At 38.0% G+C, this 21,585-nt stretch overlaps 1 long non-coding RNA gene across 1 annotated transcript; it reads left to right on the plus strand.

Annotated features, from left to right (window-relative positions):
* Positions 1-923: 923 nt before the first annotated feature.
* On the plus strand, positions 924-4,069 carry LOC130960228 (uncharacterized). The gene is made up of 3 exons (XR_009079034.1): positions 924-1,070; positions 1,168-1,222; positions 3,712-4,069. It is a non-coding gene; the product is annotated as an uncharacterized LOC130960228 (long non-coding RNA).
* The last annotated feature ends 17,516 nt before the right edge of the window (positions 4,070-21,585 follow it).

Raw genomic sequence — 21,585 nt, forward strand, 5'->3', positions numbered from 1 at the left:
ATAATCTTTATCTGTATAAATATTAATTTTATTATCATCTTATTGGCAAACCTAAAAAAGAATTATATTTATAAATTTTATTTTAATATAGATACCGTTATGTAATTTTTATGTTAAAATTTATGTGTCCTCTAATAATTCTCTTCTAGTTCTGCCACTGCATTGACTTTTCTATCCTTGGGACATTTGTGAGTTCTTAGATGATAAAGTTGATGTTGAAATTAAACCCCATTTAGAATTTAATTATTCTTTTGCAGAATATAAGTTATCATTTTGGAAATCTTGTGTAGTTTCATAAATCAAGAACACATAGACAAATCAGCAAAACCAATTTTGGAAGAGCCATATATTGCTGCTTCTGTCACCCCGGAGTTGTTACTTGTTGAAATTGGAATTTAGTGATTATTCAAATCAAAAATATCAATGTCTCGAAGAGCCAGTCAAATTTCAAAGGGAGAGAAGAAAAACAAAACATTTAGAGGGGCAAAATTTAACTATACCAAAATACTAATTTAGATGTGTACATCCACACACACAAAGATGAGTAAAAAATTAAGGCAAATTCTACTGTATAGATAGAAGGACAATCTGCATATATAGATTACTGCTGGCACATCCTTCGACGGACAAGTGTTCCTGAGAAGAGACAAATTATGTCTTTTGTAAACCCCGCTAAAATCAGTAAATAATTAGTCAATAATTTAAATTTGAATTAGAAAAGCTAAAAATGTAAAACTAATATCAAAATAGGATAGAGCTCGTCGAAATGAGAATTTTGATATCAATTTCGAAATTTTTGCCCAAAATCGGACCGAAAAGGCCGAACCAGTTGAACCAAAGCCCAAACTGGACCGCGGGTCCAACCAAACCCAGACATTTAAACTAAACAGCAGCTCCTTCTTTCCCATTTCCATGCAATGATACAAAAAGATTTGGGGAAGGGAGGAGAAGCTCTCAAACCCTCACCATCTTTGATCCACCGTATCTTCCTCGCTTGAGCTCCGATTGACGAGCTGTTTGTGGCCACGCGTTCGTCTTGGGGTCCTCTTCAATTTTATATGAACAAAGTGGTAAGTTTTTCACCAATTCATTCCCAATTCTCTGTGCCTCTTTTCTACACGAAAATTGTTGAGGTTTTGAGTGATTTTGATAATTTTGGTGGTTTAGGTGCAAACTAAAATTGGATAATTGTTGGGTTGCACTCCAATCACCAATGGGTACGGTAAGAACAACCTAAACCCTAGCTAATTTTTTATTTATTTATGAAAAAACTGAATTTGGATATATATGTGAATTAGGGGTGAATTGAGTTATATATATATATATATATATATATATATATATATATATATATATATATATATATGCATTGGGTTTGAGTTGGGAGTACTTGGTGGCTTATTGGTGATCAAGGCTTGTTTTGAGGCTGTTTTAATTAAGCTTGGAGGGGCTGTGATTTATGTTGTGAGGCTGTTTTGGGTGAAACTAAGTGATCGGCCGAGGTATGGTTTAAGTTTCGCACGTTTAATATTTACGGTGTTGTGAAAACTTAGGTTAGAGGAACCATAGGATAAGTTGAATTATTTGTTGTATTTAATGATTAGCCTTGTAATGTTGTTAGAATATATTTGTTGGTGGATATATATTGGAATTATGAGGTGTGGAAGTTATTAATGATATGCTCTTGTATTTATTTATGATGGATTATGGTTGGTGTTTGTTAATAAGGATGTAGAGTTGTGTTGTGGGGATATTGCATATGCTGTAATTAATTCTGTGATGATCAAAATTGTGTGGAACCAAGTCCTAGTTAAACCTCGGAATATTTGGAACTAAACTGGAGAATTTGGGATCTTTTCGTTAAATATATGATTTATGGTGAATTTTCAAATTGTAGTCGTGGAATCTGATTTTTACTGCATAATTTTTAGAACAGCAGTAAATTGTTGGCTATGCTGCGAATGTTTCAAAATGAATTTTGAAATGAAACCAATTTTAAATAAAGTTTTAGTCCTATTATTTTAACGTCGTAAAATTTCAGAATGGTTGGACTTGTAGTTTTAAAGATATGAATTTTTGATATACGATACGTTATACAATAAAAGCCAGATTCTGTTTTCTTAGATCAGCAACTTTGAGAGTTTAAAACTTCTGATTATGGATGGATATTCAAATGCAACCAATTGGAGGTAAAAAGTAATTATGCTTATCAGTTGTGATTTAAATTTCAGGGTTGTCCATATTTTAATGAGTGAGTTATGAGACTTGGAAGAGGACATGTTCATTAGCTTTTAAAACAGAATTCTGCAGAAAGTTACTCAACTTCCAAGTTACATAACTCCTTCATTGAAAATGGTTTTGACCTGAAACCAATTGGAAAAGAAACCTGGATATGTTAAGTTGAACCATATTTATTTTTTAAGGCTATTTAATTTAATTTGAATTTTATATGGAATTTTAGATATCATATACTGCTGCTGTTTTCTGGTTTCTAAGCAATGCAGAGCAGTCAGCATTTCTCTTCTATTTCTAAGGCTAGTTAAATCAAAAAATTATGATTTTTAATTTGTTAGAAAGCTTATTCTGAGATGAACATCTGGACATAAAGTTTTCCCAATTCCGAGTTCATTTGTTATATTAAAAATAGAAAAGAAAATAGAGTGTCGAGGATGTCTTACTGATAGCTAGTCATGGGTATGAGAAGTCAAAGATTAATCTTCGTGTTATGTGATTGATTTAATGTTAGAGTTGGGTTGATTTTAAGATTATTCGATATTAAAAAGGTTGAGAAGAGTTTGATAAATAGTTTGGTTAGGACCCGGAAAGGGTAAACGTGATGAATTATAAGGGAATGATGTGAAAGCTAAATGAATACTAGTTGCTATGGCTATAAAGAACGAATGTAAGAAAATAATGATAAAAAATGTGAAAGGGAAGTTCTTAATAAAAGGAGTTAACACGCCATGGCTTGATGAATGATTAGATAATGATTATGACTATGAAATGGCTTATGAATGATGATATCTGAGATACGAGTTTTCCTGGGTAAAATCCGTAGCTCGCCACCACGTGTTCCAGGTTGAATCTCGATACTTTGTTGACCCTACGTTGTAAGGGTGACCGGGCACGTATAAATTCCCGGGTATGGATAGCCCCCATTGAGTGATTTATATGATGATTGAATGTAAACTCTATGCATAGACTCTTGGGGATGCGCAACGGGGGGACAATCTAAGGTTTTCAGACTTGTCGGGTTGGCTGGATAACCGACAGATGGGCCCCATCAGCCATAGGACAGGCATGCTTCATATGCATTTGTTTGTTTTGATTGCTATGCAATTCCTGGGTTTGCCTAATTGATTTATATCACCTGCTACCTGTTATACTTTCTATTTGTACTATCTGCCCATTACTTGTGCGTGAACTTGTTTGGTTGCTTGTTTCTGTTGCATTGTGGATGATGAAGGGATGGAGAAAAAGGAGAAATGGTTTGGTGTTAGATTAGGATTGAAATTGAGTAAGTTAGGTAGATTTAGAATACCTACCCCTGTTATAGCTTCTATTTAGTAATTAAGTTGGATAATTGTATAACGGAGTTCTAGGATTGCCTATGGCATTCTCAGGACCTTATTTATTATGCACGTGGCACTTTTACCATGTTGAGAACCTCCGGTTCTCATTCCATATTGTATTGTTGTTTTTCATATGCAGGTCGAGAGGCTCCTCGCTAGGCGTCTGGATCCTGGGAAGCAAAGTAGTCCTTGGGTGTATTTTGGTTTTCTATTTGCATGTATGTATATATGTATTTAGCTTACTCTCCAAGTAACTTATGTATGCTGCTCCTCTTAGAGGATGAGGGAGAGATAGGAGTTTATTTTGGTATTTTGGTGTATTTTGGGGATACCTATGTATGTTCATATATACATATATATATATATATATATATATATATATATCCTCTGGCCAGCCTTAGCTTCGCAGGCTGAGTCAGGGGCTAGTTATGTTGTTTCCTTGGCTTTTCTTTATTCTTTTGCTTATCTTTATCATGTTCCTATTAGGTTTCTTAGCACCCAAGTAATTCTTTCCTGAGCGTTGCACCTTTTATTTTGCGATTTTATTTTACCCATTTTTCAAGGCTCCTAGTTAAGTATCCTTTTCTCTATTATATATATATATAACTATTTTTAGAGGTCATAATACCTTACTATCTCAGTCTTATGACTTAAGCATAAGATTAAATATGGTAGGGTGTTACATTATGGTATCAGAGCAGTTCGTTCCTATAGAACCTGAGGACGGACTGAATATGCTACTGTGCATTCTCTGTGTATATGTCTATGTGCTATTAGGATATCTAACTGATATGTGTAGCATACATGTTCGTGAGCATGCGTTTGGGACTCTTAAGCACTAAACTTGATATATTGAGACTGATCACCTTAAAATCAATTATTTGGTGTAAACAAGGACCGAATGTGGACTCGCAGATCCGAGTAAGGTAACTGGAAGGAAAATTGATGAGCGGATAATTTATACGCTTTTTGGCATTATTTTTAGGTAGTTTTTAGTATAATCTAGCTACTTTTAGGGATGTTTTCATTAGTTTTATGCTAAATTCACATTTATGGACTTTACTATCAGTTTGTATGTTTTTCTGTGATTTCAGATAATTTCTGGCAGAAATTGAGGGACCAGAGCAAAACTCTTATAAAAGGAAGACAAAGGACTGCTGATGCTATTGGAATCTGACCTCCCTGCACTAGAAATGAATTTTTTGGAGCTACAGAACTCTAAATGGCACTCTCTTAATGGCATTGGAAAGTAGACATCCAGAGCTTTTCAGCAATATATAATAGATCATACTTTATTCGTGATTAGACGATGTAAACAGGCGCTCAACGCCAGTTCCATGCTGCATTCTGGAGTCAAATGCCAGAAACACATCACGAACCAGAGTTGGACGCCAAAAACACGTTACAACTTGGCGTTCAACTCCAAGATAAGTCTCAGCTCGTGTAAAGATCAAGCTCAACCCAAACATACACCAAGTGGGCCACGGAAGTGGATTTATGCATCAATTACTTACTTTTGTAAACCCTAGTAGCTAGTCTAGTATAAATAGGACGTTTTACTATTGTATTAGACATCTTTGGTCTCAGTTTTATTTTATTATTCATCTTAGGAGACTATTGATCACGTTTGGGGACTGGCCATTCGGCCATGCCTGAACCTTCATCACTTATGTATTTTTAACGGTGGAGTTTCTACACACCATATATTAAGGGTGTGGAGCTCTGCTGTACCTCTAGTTTCAATGCAATTACTACTATTTTCTATTCAATTCCGCTTGTTCTTATTCTAAGATATTCGTTGCACTTCAACATGAAGAATGTGATGATCCGTGACACTCATCATCATTCTCACCTATGAACGCGTGACTGACAACCACTTCCGTTCTACCTTAGACCGGGCGCATATCTCTTAGATTCCTTAATCAGAATCTTCGTGGTATAAGCTAGAATTGATGGCGGCATTCATGGGAATCCGGAAAGTCTAACCTTGTCTGTGGTATTCCGAGTAGGATTCCGAGATTGAATGACTGTGACGAGCTTCAAACTCGCGATTGTTGGGCGTGATGACAAAAGCAATAGAATCAAGGGATTCTATTCCAACATGATCGAGAATCGACAGATGATTAGTAGTGCTGTGACAGAGCATTTGTACCATTTTCACTGAGAGGATGGGGTGTAGCCATTGACAACGGTGATGCCCTACATACAGCTTGCCATGGAAAGGAATAAGAAGGATTGAAGGAAGACAGTACGAAAGCAGAGATCCAATAGGGATAAGCACCTCCACACACTTATCTGAAATTCCCACTATTGAATTACATGAGTAACTCTATCTTTATTTTCTGTTTTATTTATTTACTATTCGAAAACTCCATAACATTTATTATCCGCCTAATTGAGATTTACAAGATGATCATAGCTTGCTTCATACCAACAATCTCTGTGGGATCGACCCTTACTCACGTAAGGTATTTGATGAGCGGATAATTTGTACGCTTTTTGGCATTGTTTTTAGTATGTTTTTAGTATGATCTAGTTAGTTTTTAGTATATTTTTATTAGTTTTTAGTTAAAATTTACTTTTCTGGACTTTACTATGAGTTTGTGTGTTTTTCTGTGATTTCAGGTATTTTCTGGCTGAAATTGAGGGTCCTGAGCAAAAAACTGATTCAGAGACTGAAAAGGACTGCAGATGCTGTTGGATTCTGACCTCCCTGCACTCGAAGTGGATTTTCTGGAGCTACAGAAGCCCAATTGGCACGCTCTCAACGACATTGGAAAGTAGACATCCTGGGCTTTCCAGCAATGTATAATAGTTCATACTTTGCCCAAGATTTGATGGCCCAAACCGGCGTGGCAATTCAGCCTCAGAATTTCCAGCGTTTAACGCTGGAACTGGCATAAAACTTGGAGTTAAACGCCCAAACTGGCATGAAAGCTGGCGTTTAACTCCAGAAAAGGTCTCTACACATGAAAGCTTCAATGCTCAGCCCAAGCACACACCAAGTGGGCCCGGAAGTGGATTTTTTTGTCATTTACTCATTTCTGTAAACCTTAGGTTACTAGTTCACTATTAATAGGATCTTTTGACATTGTATCTGTACCTCATGACACTTTACACATTTCTTGGTGTACTTTCCACGGCATGAGTCTCTAAACCCCATGGTTGGGGGTGAGGAGCTCTGCTGTGTCTTGATGGATTAATGCAATTACTACTGTTTCTTATTCAATCATGCTTGCTTCCATTCTAAGATATCACTTGTTCTTAACCCGGATGAATGTGATGATCCGTGACACTCATCATATTCTCAACTATGAACGTGTGCCTGACAACCACCTCCGTTCTACCTTAGATTGAGTAGATATCTCTTGGATTCCTTAATCAGAATCTTCGTGGTATAAGCTAGAATTGATGGCGGCATTCAAGAGAATCCAGAAGGTCTAAACCTTGTCTGTGGTATTCTGAGTAGGATTCAATGATTGAATGACTGTGACGTGCTTCAAACTCCTAGCAGGCGGGGCGTTAGTGACAGACGCAAAAGAATCAATGGATTCTATTCCGGCCTGACCGAGAACCGACAGATGATTAGCCATGCTGTGACAGAGCATAGGAACGTTTTCACTGAGAGGATGGGAGGTAGCCACTGACAACGGTGAAACCCTACATACAGCTTGCCATGGAAGGAGCTTCGCGTGTTTGATGAAGAAAGACAGTAGGAAAGCAGAGATTCAGAGGATGGAGCATCTCCAAAACCTCAACCTATTCTCCATTACTGCATAACAAGTACTTATTTCATGTTCTTTTGCTTTTCACAATCAATCCTGATAGTTTCTGATATCCTGACTAAGATTTACAAGATAACCATAGCTTGCTTCAAGCCGACAATCTCCGTGGGATCGACCCTTACTCACGTAAGGTATTACTTGGACGACCCAGTGCACTTGCTGGTTAGTTGTGCGGAGTTGCAAAGTGTGATTGCAATTTCGTGCACCAAGTTTTTGGCGCCGTTGCCGGGGATTGTTCGAGTTTGGACAACTGACAGCTTATCTTGTTGCTTAGATTAGGACTGTTTTATTTTTGTTGGTTTAGAGTCTTTTGGTTGAGTCTAGTTTCATATTTTAAGTTTGGTGTCAATTGCATGCTTTTGTTTTTCTTTTAATTTTCGATTTCGCATGTCCTTAATCCCTTTTTGATCCGTAAAAGTTCTAAGTTTGGTGTCCTCTTTGTGTTTTCCTCTTAAAAAAAAAAATTCGAAAATTAGTGTTTGATTTTCTAAAAATTTTAAGTTTGGTGTCTTTTTGTGTTTTTCTCTTTCCTCTTTTCAAAAATCAAATCTTTTTCATAAAAATTTTTTCAATCATATCTTTTTAATTGTTATTTTCAAAATCTTTTTAATTACTTAATTGATTCAGTTCTCAATTTGCTTTGATCTTATTTTCTTTTTTATTTTCGAATTTTTATTTTAATTTTCTTTTGTTTTATTTTATTTTTTTTCGTTTAACTCAGAAAAAAAAAACAAAATTTATCTGTTTGCAATCATTATCATTTCCCTTTTGTCCATTATGGACCTAAGTGGGATTGATCAGTCCAAAAGGACTCTGGGGTCATATGCTAACCCCATCACAGCTGCATATGGGAGTAGCATCTGTACACCTCCCATCAAAGCAAGCAGCTTTGAGCTAAATCCTCAACTCATTATCATAGTGCAGCAAAATTGCCAGTATTCCGGTCTTCCACAGGAAGAACCTACTGAGTTTCTGGCACAGTTCTTACAAATTGCTGACACAGTACATGATAAAGAGGTGGATCAGGATGTCTACAGACTATTACTGTTTCTATTTGCTGTAAAAGATCAGGCTAAAAGGTGGTTGAATAACCAACCTACAGCAAGCATAAAGACATGGAAACAGTTATCAGACAAATTCCTGAATCATTTTTACCCTCCAAAGAGGATGACACAGCTAAGGCTGGACATCCAAGGCTTTAAACAAGAGGATAATGAATCCCTTTATAATGCCTGGGAGAGGTATAGAGGTATGCTAAGAAAATGCCCCTCTGAAATATTTTCAGAATGGGTACAGTTAGACATCTTCTACTATGGGCTTACAGAAAAAGCTCAGATGTCTTTAGACCACTCAGCTGGTGGATCTATACACATGAGGAAGACAATTGAAGAAGCTCAAGAGCTTATAGACACTGTTGCTAGAAACCAATATTTGTATTCTAGCAATGAGTTCTCTCCAGATGAGGAAGTCATGACAGTAGTCACTGACCCTAATCCTCAAGAACAGATGATTGAGCTTAATCAACAATTGCTCCTGATGACAGAACAGTTAGCAGAATTTAAAGAGATGCTCTATGAAACTAAAGTTGCTAACAAGAACATAGAACTGCAATTGAATCAAGCAAAACAGCAAATATCTAAACAGATAACAGAGGAGTGTCAAGCAGTTCAACTGAGGAGTGGGAAGACACTGAATACCACTGCTCAAAAGAGCAAAAAGCCAAACAGGGAACAATTGACAGAGGATAACCAAACCACTGTTCAAAATCCCTCTGAGGACAATAAGAGCCCAGAGAGGAATGTTATTGGCGTTCAAACGCCAGAAAGGGAAGGAAAGTTGGTGTTAAACGCCCATTCCTTGCCCAGTTCTGGCGTTCAAACGCCAGAAAAGGGAGAGAAGTTGGCGTTTAACGCCCAATCTTCACCCATTCCTGGCGTTCAAACGCCAAGGGAAGATCAGACACCTGAGAGTGCTGACAGTAATCCCTCTAAAAAGGCTTCTTCAACCACTTCTGTAAGGAATAAACCTGCAGCATCTAAGGTTGAAGAATATCAAGCCAAGATGCCTTATCCTCAGAAACTCCGCAAAGCGGAACAGGATAAGCAATTTGCCCGCTTTGCAGACTATCTAAGGACTCTTGAAATAAAGATTCTGTTTGCAGAGGCACTTGAGCAAATACCTTCTTATGCTAAGTTCATGAAGGAAATCTTAAGTCATAAGAAGGATTGGAGAGAAACTGAAAAAGTGTTTCTCACTGAAGAATGCAGTGCAGTCATTCTGAAAAACTTACCAGAAAAGCTTCAAGATCCTGGAAGCTTTCTGATACCATGCACATTAGAAGGCGCTTGCACCAAGACAGCCCTATGTGATCTTGAAGCAAGCATCAATCTAATACCTGCATCCACTATCAGAAAGCTTGGGTTGACTGGAGAAGTCAAACCAACCAGGATATGCCTCCAACTTGCTGATGGCTCCATTAAACATCCATCAGGCATAATAGAGGATATGATTGTCAAGGTTGGGCCATTTGCCTTTCCAAATGACTTTGTGGTGCTGGAAATGGAGGAGCACAAGAGTGCAACTCTCATTCTAGGAAGACCATTCCTAGCAACTGGACGGACTCTCATTGATGTACAAAAAGGGGAAGTGACCCTAAGAGTCAATGAGGATGAGTTCAAGTTGAATGCTGTGAAAGCTATGCAGCATCCAGACACACCAAATGACTGCATGGGCGCTGACATTATTGACTCTTTGGTGGAAGAGATCAATATGACTGAAAGCCTAGAATCAGAGCTTGAAGACATCTTCAAGAATGCTCAGCCTGATCAAGAAGAACCACAAGAAACAAAGGAATTTTCGAAAATTCCTCAGGAGGAGGATAAGCCTCCCAAACCTGAACTCAAACCACTACCACCTTCCCTGAAATATGCATTTCTGGGAGGGGGTGAAACTTTTCCAGTGATTATAAGCTCTGCTTTAAATCCACAGGAAGAGGAAGCACTGATTCAAGTGCTAAGAACACACAAGACAGCTCTTGGGTGGTCCATAAGTGATCTTAAGGGCATTAGCCCAGCCAGATGCATGCACAAGATCCTGTTGGAGGATAATGCCAAACCAGTGGTCCAACCACAAAGGAGGCTAAATCCAGCCATGAAAGAGGTGGTGCAGAAAGAGGTCACTAAATTACTAGAGGCTGTGATTATTTATCCTATTTCTGATAGCCCCTGGGTGAGCCCTGTCCAAGTTGTCCCCAAAAAGGGAGGCATGACAGTGGTTCATAATGAAAAAAATGAACTGGTCCCTACAAGAACAGTCACAGGGTGGCGTATGTGTATTGACTACAGAAGACTCAATACAGCCACCAGAAAGGATCATTTTCCTTTACCATTCATAGACCAAATGCTAGAAAGACTAGCTGGTCATGATTATTATTGCTTTTTGGATGGCTATTCAGGTTACAACCAAATTGCAGTAGATCCTCAGGACCAAGAGAAAACAGCATTTACTTGTCCTTCTGGCGTGTTTGCCTACAGAAGGATGCCTTTTGGTCTGTGCAATGCACCTGCAACCTTTCAGAGGTGCATGCTCTCTATCTTCTCAGATATGGTAGAGAAATTTTTGGAAGTCTTCATGGATGACTTCTCAGTATATGGAGACTCATTCAGCTCCTGTCTTAATCACCTAGCACTTGTCCTGAAAAGGTGCCAAGAGACTAACCTGGTTTTAAACTGGGAGAAATGTCACTTTATGGTGACTGAAGGAATTGTCCTTGGGCACAAAATTTCAAGCAAGGGAATAGAGGTGGATAAAGCAAAGGTAGAGGTAATTGAAAAATTACCACCACCTGCCAATGTTAAGGCAATCAGAAGCTTTTTGGGGCATGCAGGATTCTACAGAAGGTTCATAAAGGATTTTTCGAAAATTGCAAAACCTTTGAGTAACCTGCTAGCTGCTGACACGCCATTTGTGTTTGACACACAGTGTCAGCAGGCGTTTGAGACCCTGAAAGCTAAGCTGGTCACAGCACCAGTCATCTCTGCACCAGATTGGACATTGCCATTTGAACTAATGTGTGATGCCAGTGACCATGCCATTGGTGCAGTGTTGGGACAGAGGCATAACAAGCTTCTGCACGTTATTTATTATGCCAGCCGTGTTCTAAATGATGCACAGAAGAATTACACAACCACAGAAAAAGAATTACTTGCAGTGGTCTATGCCATTGACAAGTTTAGATCTTATCTAGTAGGATCCAAAGTGATTGTGTACACTGACCATGCTGCTCTTAAATACTTACTCACAAAGCAGGATTCGAAACCCAGGCTAATAAGATGGGTGTTGCTTCTGCAAGAGTTTGATATAGAAATAAGAGACAGAAAAGGGACAGAGAACCAAGTAGCTGATCATCTATCCCGAATAGAACCAGTAGCTGGGGCGTCCCTCCCTTCTACTGAGATCTCTGAGACTTTCCCAGATGAGCAACTCTTTGCCATTCAGAAAGCTCCTTGGTTTGCAGATATTGCAAATTATAAAGTTGTGAGGTTCATACCCCAGGAGTACAGCAAAGTGCAAAGAAAGAAATTAATTTCAGATGCCAAGTACTACCTCTGGGATGAACCATATCTCTTTAAGAGATGTACAGACGGAGTAATCCGCAGATGTGTACCCAGAGAAGAAGCACAAAAGATCCTATGGCTTTGCCATGGATCACAGTATGGAGGGCATTTTGGAAGTGAGCGAACAGCCACTAAAGTCCTCCAATGTGGCTTCTACTGGCCTACTCTCTATAAAGATTCCCGAGAGTTTGTGCGTAACTGTGACAGTTGCCAAAGAGCTGGTAACTTGCCTCACGGATATGCCATGCCTCAACAAGGGATATTAGAGATAGAATTGTTTGATGTATGGGGAATTGACTTCATGGGTCCATTCCCACCATCATACTCAAACACTTACATTCTGGTGGCAGTGGACTACGTATCTAAGTGGGTAGAAGCAATTGCTACACCCACTAATGATACCAAGACCGTGCTAAAATTCCTCCAGAAACACATCTTCAGCAGGTTTGGTGTTCCCAGAGTACTAATCAGTGATGGGGGCACTCATTTCTGCAATAGACAGCTATACTCTGCTATGGTTAGATATGGAATCAGCCATAAAGTGGCAACTCCATATCATCCACAGACAAATGGGCAAGCTGAAGTCTCTAACAGAGAGCTAAAAAGAATCCTAGAACGGACTGTGATAGCCCGAAGAAAGGATTGGGCAAAGAGTTTGGATGATGCTCTGTGGGCATACAGAACAGCATTCAAGACTCCTATAGGAACCTCTCCATACCAACTGGTGTATGGGAAGGCATGTCACCTGCCCGTAGAACTGGAGCATAAAGCCTACTGGGCAACCAGATTCCTAAACATGGATGCTCAGTTAGCTGGTGAAAAAAGATTGCTCCAGTTAAATGAGCTAGAGGAGTTCAGACTCAATGCCTTTGAAAATGCAAAAATTTATAAGGAAAAGGCAAAGAAATGGCATGACAAGAAGTTGTCAACCAGAGTCTTTGAGCCAGGACAAAAAGTGCTGCTCTTCAACTCTAGGCTCAAATTGTTTCCAGGAAAACTCAAATCCCGGTGGAGGGGTCCGTATGTGATTACAGAAGTGTCACCATATGGATATGTTGAGCTTCAGGATATTGATTCTGACAAAAAATTCATTGTTAATGGACAGAGAATCAAGCATTATCTTGAAAGCAATTTTGAGCAGGAACGCTCAAAACTGAGACTTGAGTGATTCTCAGTAAAGGTCCAGCTAAAGACAGTAAAGAAGCGCTTGCTGGGAGGCAACCCAGTCATTAGGAGGTTATATGATTTGTTTTTACAAAGGCATGTATCAAAAATGAAGGAATTCACAGAGTTACAGAAGGATTCAGCTCAAAAAGCAGAGAAAAAGAGCTTACTGGCGAAAAAACGCCAGTAAGGGGCATTTTGGGCGTTAAACGCCAGAATGGGTACCATTCTGGGCGTTTAACGCCAGTAATGGTGCCATTTTGGGCGTTAAACGCCAGAATGGGCACCATTCTGGGCGTTTAACGCCAGGTGTGCAGCATCCTGGGCGTTTAGAAAAACGCCCAGTGATAAAGGAATTCTGACGTTTAACGCCAGCCAGGGCACCTGGCTGGGCGTTAAACGCCCAAAAGGGGCAACAAATGGGCGTTAAATGCCAGAATGGGTGCCATTCTGGGCGTTTAACGCCAGAAAGGTGGGGGGACCACAATTTTGTTTTCAAACCAAATTTTTTCAAACTTTCCTTTTCTTACCCATACTTTTCTACAAAATCACACTTCAACCATTCATCATTCACTTTCAAATCTTCAAAAATCAAAACCATTCTTCAAATCTATTTCAAATCAATTCCAAATATTGTTCAAAAACTCACCTTTCTCTCAAATTCTTTCCATATCTTTTCAAATCTCTTTTCAAACTTTTTTTTTTCGAAATCTCTCCTCCCCACCTTATAAATACATGTTTGGACCCCTAATTTCCCACACCATTCGAATTTGCTTCTCCTCTCTCTCTCTTCCCTCCTTTCTTTTGCTTGAGGACAAGCAAACCTCTAAGTTTGGTGTGCTTTTCCGTGATCACTAAGCCAAGATTCATCAAGATCATGGCTCCTAAGGGAAAACAAACCAATTTAAGAGGAAAGAAAGAGAATAATCCAAAGAATCTTTGGAATCAAGAGAAGTTCTTAACCAAAGAACATGAAGACCATTATCACAAAATAATGGGTCTGAGGTCAGTGATCCCGGAAGTGAAGTTTGATCTGAAAGAAGATGAATATCCGGGGATCCAAGAGCAAATTCGAAACAGAGGATGGGAAGTTCTAACCAATCCTGAGACAAAGGTTGGAAGGAACATGGTTCAGGAATTCTACTCAAATCTGTGGTTAACAGATAAGCAGAGAATGACTGGAACTGCTTACCATACCTACAGAACTATGGTCAGAGGGAAAGTTATGTACTTCCATCTGGACAAAATAAGAGAAATCTTCAAATTGCCTCAACTGCAAGATGATCCTGACTCCTTTAATAGGAGGATGGTGAGAGCAGATAAAGGGTTGGATCAAGTTCTAGAGGACATATGCCTCCCTGGAACTAAGTGGATAACCAATTCTAAGGGTGTCCCAAACCAACTCAAGAGGGGAGACCTCAAACCAATTGCAAGAGGTTGGCTAGACTTTATTGGGCGTTCCATATTGCCCACTAGCAACCGTTCTGAGGTCACTATCAAGAGAGCAGTGATGATTCATTGCATTATGCTTGGAAAAGAAGTGGAGGTTCATCATGTGATTGCTTGTGAGATCTACACAATTGCAAATAAGAATTCCACTGAAGCCAAATTGGCTTACCCAAGCTTGATCTCCTTTCTCTGTAAAGAGGCTGGGGTGAAGATGGGAGTAGATGAATTCATACCCATTGAACACCCAATCACTAAGAAGTCAATGGAAGGACAAATGCAAGACAACTCTATCAAAAGGAGGGCGCAGGAGTTCCTCCCTGAATTTCCTGAAATTGGCTACTGGGCCAGCCTAGAAGCATCTATCACCAAGTTGCAAGAGACTATGGAGCAACTTAAGGAAGAACAGCAGAATCAGAACTGCATGCTCTGCAAATTGCTGAAGGAACAAGAGAAGCAGGGGCGTGAACTCCAAGAGATGAAACGCCAAAAGCTCTCCTCTCAAGTTGAGGGAGCATCCACTTCTCAAAATCAAGGTTGTTGAGTCCTAACTCTGTGAAAACCTCCATCATTAGGAGCCTATTTTCTGCGTTTTTTTATTTTGTTTTCTATTTTTATTTTTTTTAGTCTCATCTTATATCTATTTTTGGAGTCTTGTTCTTAATTCATAATTAATAAAATTTAAAATTCATGTCTTAAAGCTATGAATGTCCTATGAATCCATCACCTCTCTTAAATGAAAAATGCTTTAATCACAAAAGAACAAGAAGTACAGGATTTCGAAATTTATCCTTGAAACTAGTTGAATTAGCTTGATGTGGTGACAATAATTTTTGTTTTCCGAATGAATGCTTGAACAGTGCATATGTCTTTTGAACTTGTTGTTTTAAGAATGTTAAAATTGTTGGCTCTTGAAAGAATGATGGAAAAGGAGAACTGTTATTGAGGATCTGAAAAATCATCAAAGTGATTCTTGAAGCAAGAAAAAGCAGTGAATACAAAAAAAAATTTTCGAAAAAAAAAAAAGAGAGAAAAAGAAAGAAATAAAGTTGTGAACCAAGGCAAAAAGAGTGTGCTTAAGAACCCTGGACACCTCTAATTGGGGACTCTAGCAAAGCTGAGTCACAATCTAAAAAGGTTCACCCAATTATGTGTCTGTGGCATGTATGTATCCGGTGGTAATACTGGAAGACAGAGTGCTTTGGGCCACAGCCAAGACTCATACACTAGCTATGTTCAAGAATCATTATTTTTAACTAAGAGAATCAATAACATTATCTGAGTTCTGAGTTCTTATAGATGCCAATCATTCTGAACTTCAAAGGATAGAGTGAGATGCCAAAACTGTTCGGAAGCAAAAAGCTACTAGTCCCGCTCATCTAATTGGAACTATGTTTCTTTGATATTTTGGAGTCTATAGTATATTCTCTTCTTTTTATTCTATTTTGATTTTCAGTTGCTTGGGGACAAGCAACAATTTAAGTTTGGTGTTGTGATGAGCGGATAATTTGTACGCTTTTTGGCATTGTTTTTAGTATGTTTTTAGTATGATCTAGTTAGTTTTTAGTATATTTTTATTAGTTTTTAGTTAAAATTCACTTTTCTGGACTTTACTATGAGTTTGTGTGTTTTTCTGTGATTTCAGGTATTTTCTGGCTGAAATTGAGGGTCCTGAGCAAAAATCTGATTCAGAGACTGAAAAGGACTGCAGATGCTGTTGAATTCTGACCTCCCTGCACTCGAAGTGGATTTTCTGGAGCTACAGAAGCCCAATTGGCGCGCTCTCAACGACATTGGAAAGTAGACATCCTGGGCTTTCCAGCAATGTATAATAGTCCATACTTTGCCCAAGATTTGATGGCCCAAACCGGCGTGGAAATTCAGCCTCAGAATTTCCAGCGTTTAACGCTGGAACTGGCATAAAACTTGGAGTTAAACGCCCAAACTGGCATGAAAGCTGGCGTTTAACTCCAAGAAAAGGTCTCTATACATGAAAGCTTCAATGCTCAGCCCAAGCACACACCAAGTGGGCCCGGAAGTGGATTTTTTTTTGTCATTTACTCATTTCTGTAAACCTTAGGTTACTAGTTCACTATTAATAGGATCTTTTGACATTGTATCTGTACCTCATGACACTTTACACGTTTCTTGGTGTACTTTCCACGGCATGAGTCTCTAAACCCCATGGTTGGGGGTGAGGAGCTCTGCTGTGTCTTGATGGATTAATGCAATTACTACTGTTTCTTATTCAATCATGCTTGCTTCCATTCTAAGATATCACTTGTTCTTAACCCGGATGAATGTGATGATCCGTGACACTCATCATATTCTCAACTATGAACGTGTGCCTGACAACCACCTCCGTTCTACCTTAGATTGAGTAGATATCTCTTGGATTCCTTAATCAGAATCTTCGTGGTATAAGCTAGAATTGATGGCGGCATTCAAGAGAATCCAGAAGGTCTAAACCTTGTCTGTGGTATTCTGAGTAGGATTCAATGATTGAATAACTGTGACGTGCTTCAAACTCCTAGCAGGCGGGGCGTTAGTGACAGACGCAAAAGAATCAATGGATTCTATTCCAGCCTAACCGAGAACCGACAGATGATTAGCCATGCTGTGACAGAGCATAGGAACGTTTTCACTGAGAGGATGGGAGGTAGCCACTGACAACGGTGAAACCCTACATACAGCTTGCCATGGAAGGAGCTTCGCATGTTTGATGAAGAAAGACAGTAGGAAAGCAGAGATTCAGAAGATGGAGCATCTCCAAAACCTCAACCTATTCTCCATTACTGCATAACAAGTACTTATTTCATGTTCTTTTGCTTTTCACAATCAATCCTGATAGTTTCTGATATCCTGACTAAGATTTACAAGATAACCATAGCTTGCTTCAAGCCGACAATCTCCGTGGGATCGACCCTTACTCACGTAAGGTATTACTTGGACGACCCAATGCACTTGCTGGTTAGTTGTGCGGAGTTGCAAAGTGTGATTGCAATTTCGTGCACCAGTATTACTTGGACGACCCAGTGCACTTGCTGGTTAGTTGTGTGGAGTTGTGACTAAGTGTGATTCACGTTTGAGAGCACTACCAAGTCTTTGGAGCCATTGTTGATGATCACAATTTCGTTCACCAAGTTTTTGGCGCCGTTGCCGGGGATTGTTCGAGTTTGGACAACTGACGGTTCATCTTGTTGCTCAGATTAGGTAATTTTCATTTTTATTTTCTTTTCAAAAAGTTTTCAAAAATATTTTTCAAAATTTTTCCTTTGTTTTCGAAAAATTATTCAAAATTTTTAAGAATGAATTCTAGTGTTTCATAAAGTATGTTGAAGCTTGGCTGGCTGTAAAGCCATGTCTAACTCAATTGGATTGAGGCTTCAAAACCATCATCATAGAGGCAAGTTAATTGGAATATCAGTTGTTACATGCCTGATTTATATCTTCTAAAGCTGGCTGGCTATTAAGCCATGCCCAACCCTTGGATTGGAGCTTTAGACTATCATTGAAAGATTCTTGGAATTCTTATTAAAAATTTTGAATTTCTTATTTTATTTTTCCTATATGTTTTTCGAAAAAAATTAAAAGAAAATCCAAAAAAATAATAAAATCATAAAATCCAAAAATATATTGTGTTTCTTGTTTGAGTCTTGAGTCAATTTTTAAGTTTGGTGTCATTGCATATTCATATTGTTCTTGCATTTTTTTCGAAAAATTCATGCATTCATGGTGTTCTTCATAATCTTCAAGTTGTTCTTGGTAAGTCTTCTTATTTGATCTTGATGTTTTCTTGTTTTGTATTTTTTGTTGTTTATCATATGCATTTTTCGTTTGTTAGAGTCCAATCATTAAAGATTTCTAAGTTTGGTGTCTTGCATGTTTTCTTTGCATCAAAAATTTTTCAAAAATATGTTCTTGATGTTCATCATGATCTTCAAAGTGTTCTTGGTGTTCATCTTGACATTCATAGTGTTCTTGCATGCATCATGTGTTTTGATCCAAAATTTTCATGTTTTGGGTCATTTTTGTGTTTTTCTCTCTCATCATTAAAAATTCAAAAATCAAAAAAATATCTTTTCTTTTTCTCTCTCAACATTTCGAAAATTTGGGTTGACTTAGTCAAAAATTTTAAAATAAGTTGTTTCTTATGAGTCAAGTCAAATTTTCAATTTTAAAAATCTTATCTTTGCAAAAACTTTTTCAAAAATCAAATATTTTTCATTTTTTATTTTCGAAAATTTAATTTTTTTTATATTTTTCAAAAATCTTTTTCTTAGTTTTATCTTTATTTTCGAAAATTTTGCTAACAATTAATGTGATTGATTCAAAAATTTGAAGTTTGTTACTTTCTTGTTAAGAAAGGTTCAATCTTTATATTCTAGAATCATATCTTTTAGTTTCTTGTTAGTCAAGTTATCAATTTTAATTTTAAAAATTAAATCTTTTTCAACCATATCTTTTTAATCATATCTTTTTAAAATTTTATCTTTTTCAAAAATTTGATTTTAAAATATCTTATCTAACTTCTTATCTTCTTATCTTTTCAAATTTGACTTGAATATCTTTTTCAACTAACTAATTAACTTTTTGTTTGTTATCTTTTTCAAAACCACCTAACTACTTTTCCCTCTCCAATTTTCGAAAATATCTCACCCCTTTTTCAAAATTCTTTTTAATTAATTAATTGTTTTAAATTTTAATTTTAATTTTAATTCTTCCTTTAATTTTTGAAAATCATTTAACTCCTTTTCAAAATTTAATTTCGAAAATTTCTCCCTCTCTCATCTTTTCCTATTTATTTATTCATTTACTAACACCTCTCTTCACTTCTCTTCATCTCAAATCACTGCCCCTATCCTTACCCTTGTGTTTGGATTCTCCTTTCTTTATTCCCTTCTTCTTCTACTAATAATAAGGAACCTCTTTACTGTGACATAGTGGATTCCTCTTCTTTTTCTGTTCTCTTCTCTTTCATATGAGCAGGAACAAGGAAAAAGGCATTCTTGTTGAAGCTGATCCAGAACCTGAAAGGACTCTGAAAAGGAAACTAAGAGAAGCTAAATTACAACAATCCAGAGACAACCTTGCTGAAATTTTCGAACAAGAAAAGGAGATGGCAGCCGAACATAACAACAATAATGCAAGAAGGATGCTTGGTGATTATACTACACCTACTTCCAAGTTTGATGGAAGAAACATCTCAATTCCTGCTATTGAAGCAAACAATTTTGAGCTGAAACCTCAACTAGTTGCTCTAATGCAACAAAACTGCAAGTTTCATGGACTTCCATCAGAAGATCCCTATCAGTTTTTAACTGAGTTCTTACAGATCTGTGAGATTGTAAAGACGAATAGAGTAGATCCTGAAGTCTACAGGCTCATGCTTTTCCCTTTTGCTGTAAGAGACATAGCTAGAACATGATTGGATTCACAAACTAAGGATAGCCTGGACTCCTGGGATAAGCTGGTCACGGCCTTCTTGGCTAAGTTCTTTCCTCCTCAAAAGCTGAGCAAGCTTAGAGTGGATGTTCAGACCTTCAAACAAAAAGAAGGTGAATCCCTTTATGAAGCTTGAGAAAGATACAAACAGATGACCAAAAAGTGTCCTTCTGACATGCTTTCAGAATGGACCATTTTGGATATATTCTATTATGGTCTATCTGAATTCTCTAAGATGTCACTAGACCATTCTGCAGGTGGATCCATTCACCTAAAGAAAACGCCTGCAGAAGCTCAAGAACTTATTAACATGGTTGCAAATAACCAGTTCATGTACACTTCTGAGAGGAATTCCGTGAATAATGGGACGCCTCAAAAGAAGGGAGTTCTTGAAATTGATGCTCTGAATGCCATTTTAGCTCAGAACAAAATGTTGTCTCAGCAAGTTAACATGATTTCTCAAAGTCTGAATGGATGACAAAATGCATCCAACAGTACTAAAGAGGAAGCTTATGATCCTGAGAACCCTGCAATAGCAGAGGTAAATTATATGGGTGAACCTTATGGAAACAATTATAATTCATCATGGAGAAATCATCCAAATTTCTCATGGAAGGATCAAAAAAAGCCTCAACAAGGCTTTAATAATGGTGGAAGAAATAGGCTCAGCAATATCAAGCCTTATCCATCATCTTCTCAGCAACAGACAGAAAATTATGAACAGAATACCTCTAACTTAGCAAATTTAGTCTCTGATCTGTCTAAGGCCACTTTAAGTTTCATGAATGAAACAAGGTCCTCCATTAGAAATATGGAGGCACAAGTGGGCCAACTGAGTAAGAAAATCACTGAAACTCCTCCTAGTACTCTCCCAAGCAATAGTGAAGAAAATCCAAAAAGAGAGTGCAAGGCCATTGATATAATCAACATGGCCAAACTTAGAGAGGAAGGAGAGGACGTGAATACCAATAAGGAAGACCTCATGGGACGTCTCTCAAGCAAGAAGGAGTCCCCTATTGAGGACCTAAAGAAATCTGAGGTTCATATAGAGAGCATAGAGATCCCATTAAACCTCCTTCTGCCATTCATGAGCTCTGAAGACTATTCTTCCTCTAAAAAGGATGAAGATATAACTGGAGAGCAAGTTGCTCAATATCTAGGAGCTATCATGAAGTTGAATGCCAAATTGTTTAGTAATGAGACTTGGGAAGGAGAACCTCCCTTGCTCATTAGTGAACTAGATACATGGATTCAGCAAACTTTACCTCAAAAGAGACAAGATCCTGGCAAATTTGTAATACCCTGTACCCTAGGCACCATGACCTTTGAGAAAGCTCTGTGTGACTTAGGGTCAGGCATAAATCTTATGCCACTCTCTGTAATGGAGAAACTGGGGATCATTGAGGTACAGCCTGCCTTATTCTCATTTTAATTGGCAGACAAGTCAGTAAGACAAGCTTATGGATTGGTAGAGGACGTGTTGGTAAAGGTTGAAGGCCTTTACATCCCTGCTGATTTCATAATCTTAGACACTAGGAAGGAGGAGGATGAATGCAT

The sequence above is a fragment of the Arachis stenosperma genome, chromosome 2 (genome assembly GCF_014773155.1).
Source record: "Arachis stenosperma cultivar V10309 chromosome 2, arast.V10309.gnm1.PFL2, whole genome shotgun sequence".
NCBI classification, from domain to species: domain Eukaryota; kingdom Viridiplantae; phylum Streptophyta; class Magnoliopsida; order Fabales; family Fabaceae; genus Arachis; species Arachis stenosperma.